Raw genomic sequence first — 6,000 nt, forward strand, 5'->3', positions numbered from 1 at the left:
ACGTACCCCACCATTGTGAGCTGTGAAACAGGATACACCTGGGTCAAGTGTAGTATTAAGAGTTAGTATTTTCATTGTTTGGAATATATATTAAAATGTTTTCCAATACTTGTATGAGCCCATATAACCTGACTGTGTAAGTGTGGGAATGTCTGATTTGCAGTGTTGCCTAGCGATGTGGCATTGGATCGTTGTTAGGTGTGATGACTAATCAACTGACCTGCCTTTAATTTTCCGGTCAAATCCGGGGGACATTTCACAGATGTAGAACAGAGGAAGTTCACAACATTCAGAATAAAACACTATTGTCCTGACATTATTGTTTAGCCAAGCTGCCACACACACTGAGAAACTGAGAGTGATGGTGTTCTGTTTCAAATTAATTGTTTCAAAGGAGTGCAGCTTGTTGACCCTTAGAAGAAGTGTTCACTCAAAGTGATACGTCCTTTTGGAGAACAGTCCCCTGGAGGCCCATAGAAAAGAAAAGAAAAGAAAAGTGATAGCTACCTGTCTGTCATTTCCCTGCATTTTCCTGCCTTAATGCCCCTGTGAAATTCTGGGGAAGAGAAGCATCAAAGCACCACTCAAGGAAGTATAGAGTGCGTTATTTCACAATGGAGTTCACTTTGCTCTCTTGTTCCCCTTCTTTGATCTTGCAGAAATTCCAAACAAAAACTCACACTGGGGGCTCTTGCTACAGGGATTTCAGTTGGGTTTGTTTACATCACTTCTGTATTACCTTTTTGAGGGAAACTCGACTTTGTATGGAGGCTGGAGTAGTGGGGGGGGGGGGGGGGGGGGGTGAGCACCTTCTGAACAAGTGTCATCACTCATTCTCACTAACTATTCCTTGTTCGCTGTACTTTTAGCCGGAACGTGCGACGCAAAAAAAAAATTCCCAGCATGTACCAGGAACTAGGAGGGCAGGGCAAAGTGTGCTCTGTGGGAAGAATTGCAGTAGTGTTTACACGGAAGTGGCGGAACTTGTTCGCCTGTGTTCTGTTCTGCTATGCAGTGGGGCAGAGCCTGTTCTCCCAGTGCTGCCCTACAGGCTGGCATGCAGGCAAGGCAGGTGTATCCACATTGACTCAAATTAAAAAGGAGTGAATGGGGGGAAAGGCATGTGGCTATACATAATGAAGGGTGCGTCCCTACTTGGAATGAGAGGTATGTGTGTAAGCCCAAGCCCAATGTACAGAGCCAACGGACTTTGGTGCACGTTGTCGCTAAATACGTGAGTGCTTAGGCCTGACCCGCTGTCAAAATATCAAGTGCACAAAGCCTGGAAGCCTTAGAAAAAGATTTTTTAAAAAGTCAACAACCGCCATAAAATGGGAACTAAATTACCAACAATTTAAGTTGACACATTAAATCAGATAAATGCAAGCATATGATGTATTACACTCCTAGTTTATTTATCAACCATTTCTTTTCATTTTTGCTAAACGATGCTGTTTTGACAAAAAAAACTAAAAAAGATGAATTGAGTATTCGACCATTACCTCTCGTCCACCCTGTAAGGCAAGAGCCTGCAACACGTTCATGGCGATGGAGAATGTCAAAATGTAAAATAAAAAGCCCACGTTTCGGCGTCCTCAAGGTAATGTGATTCAGCGTGCTTTTCCATTCCTATTCATACCAATACCCTTGCAGCCTCCCACACTGCATCATCCACACACCAGGTTGCATCAATTAAGTCTGTGAGGGTTCAGCGCTTAGGCTATAGAGTTTAGGGGGACATTGGGATTGGGCTTAAGTGTGTATGAGGGAGAGCCAAGACCTCTTTTTGCAATCAGGACACGCCTTTGTTTGGACAATTGCGCCCCCTTTAGGCCATGCTATGTACAGGTCCATTGGGCAACTGTCCAGATGTTCCTCTTCTGAGTTGACTAATCCTGTGAAGTGGCTTAAAAATGGTCCACTTGAGCAAAATGTGAATGGAAATAGAAATATTCACCATACCCATCAGCTGCTAATAAAAATAGGCAATATCAACCACTGGGCAATTACAATGCCTGACGTTAACACGGCACATTTCTGCAGTTCTGTGCTTGCAGCCCACACAAAGCAATACACCGGATAGAACGTTTTAAACCGATTCCTCTCAGTTCCTCTCTGCTCATATCAGTATAGGTTTTCTGCTTTGCCCGGGGACATGTCTGATGTCTTCCTTTAGCCATGTTTACCCTCAAGGTTGAAAAAGCACAAATCTCTGCTTTTAGTGGTCCACAGCACTGAGGCCCCAGCAATCTCAGCCCTGCTTAGTGCCCTGGGCTGGCTGGCATTGGGGGTCTCATTCTTTCTTATCTCTGTCTCTCTCTCTCTTTCTATGTCTCTCTCCCTGGGCTTTGTTTCTTCAGCAGTGCTCAGTGGAATCTCCTTGATGATAAAACCACTGCCTTCACACAGTACCGAGATCTGAATTGGACTGTGTCCCAAACTAAGCTGCCCTCACTAACCTCTTAGATCTAGCCCTGAGGCTGTTGGCTCTGATCACTGCAGATTGTTCCTCCCTCTCTCCCTGGTACCGGTTATGGTATTATTTATGGCAAGCCGTGGGTGAGCCGAGGTCTTGGAGCTATTGTATGATATGAAGTAGGCCTGTGACCTTTGTACACGGGCCCCTTTGAAGTGTTGACTTTTTCCCCCTCCATTCTGAATATTATCAGGGGCTGCCTAGCCTGTGCCTGTCCCACAGGAAAAAAGCTGGGTGTGGACTCAACTGAACCCGCCTTTGCCGATATGCTTCTGGTCTGCAGACTTCACACGCTTTGGTCAGAGCTTAGACCTAGAGGCACTCAGTATTTTAATCGCAAGAGAGTCTCTTTTATATCACAAAACACACATACGTTCAGCTAAGTTTTGAAATATAGGCACATACAACATGTATAACCACCATTGCTGGAGATTATAGCACTGACTTGGCGAGAGTTTTAAGGCGTGAGGGAGACTGTCTGCTGCATTGGCCAAACATTATTCTTTCCGGTGGAGATAATTATCAGAATGAGGGTCTTGGCTGCGTTTGGAAGGCCTGTAAATAAACTGAAACTGGGGCATGTCAGAGAGACCTGAGGTGTGCCTCGGAACTGGAGTCCTTAGAACCCAATGTCCCTCATCTATCCCGGCCTCTGTGGCCAGTTCTCATTTCCACTCTCTCATGCCTCCGGATCTCATCAGAAGTGCCGAATGCCTTTTGTCGTGCACGCGTCCAGGAGCAGGATCCTGTCTGAATACCAAACCCTGTGAAATGGACTGGATGAAAAAGAAAGAACATCCTCATGAATAAAACTGGGGCGTGTAATCTGTTTGAATATTAGATGTCTGACGTAGACCTTCCTCTCAACGGAAGGACTTCCATGCCTAGTAATGTGAACCTAGGGGCAGCTCCATAATGAATACTCAGACTTTTGAAGAGAGGAACACCGCACTTAGCACCGATCTCAAAAAACAGTTCCATAACCCTAACCATAATGGCTGTAGAAGCTGCTCAGTTTCATCCCTCACCTGCTAATGTCCCAGAGCAGTCAGACAGTGGAAAAGGTTTCCCCCCCTCTGAGGACGTTTTCTCCCCGCTCACCAAGGAATCGACCGGGAAGTTGGGTGTCAGCGGTGGTGGAGAGGCTCACCTGAGAGGTGGGGCTTGATTGCTGTATGTGCCAGGTGAGGGACCAGCTGTGGCTGTAGCAATCAGGGTTTCTCCTTGAGTGTGTGTGCCTGGGGTTGATGAGATGATGTGCGTCTCATGTGGAATGGCTGCTGATGGCTAGCTGCCAGGGTGTAATGGAGGTGGTTTTGCATTAGCGTGGCCCACGCCATGTTGGGGGGGCTCTGAAAGCCACTCCATCTCATCCTACTAGGTACCTTTCTTTCACTCCTCTCTTTCTCTGTTTTTTGTTTGTTATTTTTTTGTTTTGTTTTTTTGTTTGTGTTGAGCTAAGAGCACAGACCATCGCACTGAACATTGGGGCAATATTCACAAGTGTCTGTTTCTGTGAAATTTGTTTCAGCAAAAGACTAATGTATGGTCTCAAGGATTGACACGAGACGCTTTTCTTAAAGTGATGTTCCACTGTTACATATATATCAAAGACAATCACGATTCTTCCCATCGTATTTTTTTTTGGACAATGACGGATCCCCGTTTTAGACAGTGCACTTTAAAGTGATGAAAGGTGTTTAGAGGCATGGCTTATTTATGGTTCCTGTGCTTGAGAAAAGCAAAAGATGAAAGTAAAGTGAAAGATGTGTGCTTGACGCAGAATCTGTTTGTTCGTGCTCAGTTGAGTCCAAGACTCACGTCACTCTGCTTCACACTCAGTGCCCCTAGAAGGCCTCTTCCTTGGATAATCGATAATGTGACTTCGTCTGGATGGGAATTAACTGAGATAAAAAACAATGCAAATGTAAAATTGGGTTAAGAAGTTCAATGGTACACAATGGAATGTGAAATGTGCAAACTTGAATGTAAAGATGATTTCAAGGTTGGATTGGATGAGATACTTCTGGCACATAAGCAAGTTGAGATGATCTTTCTGTTGATGTTTGAATGAGTGTGGTGTTGGTTGCATGTCGAACAATAAACCATCAACATCCACTTTCATGTTACCTTGTCTTTCTTTATCCAGACCTTATGAATGTAGTTGTGTACTAGTTTGTATTTTCCTCAAAGGGATGTTTAGGTTATCTATTACTTGATATATACCTCTTATCTTAGTTCAGACATACCGTAATCTTCATGACTGTGACCCTGCAAAAATCAAGTTTAACCGCCACTTTAGTCTGTATTAAATATCAATGTGCATGTGGCTTGGTCCACCCATAGGGGGCAGCAGTAACACGTGTACTTTTTTAACAAGTGTACTTTAAGCTTCCTTGACAACGCTGGCACCGTTTCTGTAGACATGCCAAGCCAAGTTAATGTTCTAAGAACAGTTATTTTCAGGCATATTCCAAATCCAGTCTAGTAATGGGGTGCAACAGGGCCTGCAAATACCAAAACAAAATAAAACAAAAATAAAGCAAACTGACTGACCACTAAATAGAATCATAGCCTGTGGCAATGAAGAACGAATAAGGTTCTGTCAGGTAGTGTCTTAACTGTGATCAACTGTGAGTCACACTTCCTCTGGCTCTACAAAACAATGAACCCGACACTTATAGGGTCTTAGTCTTATATACTCCAAAAATGTATTTGTTTAAACCTTGTATTAACCTTGAATTTGTATATACCTTGTATTTGAAATGTTGTTATTGATATGACCCGTTTACCTTAGTTTAAGCCCAACTCTCATATTCCCTGTGGTGGTTTTCTGTGGAGGGCATGTCTGCCATATTATTTCCTGCAGCGAAACTCACGTCATTCACGACCCTCCATGCCTCCACTGGAGCTCCTGTCTGTAGCTCTGACTTCCTGTGTTTCCCTGTGCCTCCACATCCGTGCCAGTTTATGGGCACTGCAGTTTACTGCCTGCCATATAAAAGGGTCCTTGTGCAATCAAAAGGCCTTGTGTGTGTGTGTGTGTGCACAGACAGACGGCCACAATACGTGTCGCTGGCGCTGAGATCCAGACAAAAGAGAAGGCCGTATCCTGGAGCAGTGCTCATTGAGTTGGGGGCACTCTTAAAAGTGCTTGCTCATCTGGACCAGAAAAAGGTGCTAATTATTGATGTCAAAGAATGGGGATTTTGTAAGTCCTACACCTGGCAACCTTCCTCTATTTGTGTGCTCATTCTTTAACATCCCCCCTCTGTTTCCCATTTCCTCCACTGTCTGAGTGAGACTGCACCGGCCTGTCTGGGATTCCTCCTACACGAGGTGAGACTGGAGAGGATTGCTCTGAACCCAGGAGCGTCGGGATTCTGGAATGTCGAAAGACCGTGATGGCAGAATGCCAGATCTCCTTCTTCCAGACTCCACACAGAGCAAGTTTGTGAAATTCTGGCACGGTCAAGCTCTAGTGCAGTGCCATCTCTGCCCTGGAGTGGACAGACACAGACTGA

Source organism: Sprattus sprattus, assembly GCF_963457725.1.
Source record: "Sprattus sprattus genome assembly, chromosome: 2".
In the NCBI taxonomy this organism is placed as follows: domain Eukaryota; kingdom Metazoa; phylum Chordata; class Actinopteri; order Clupeiformes; family Clupeidae; genus Sprattus; species Sprattus sprattus.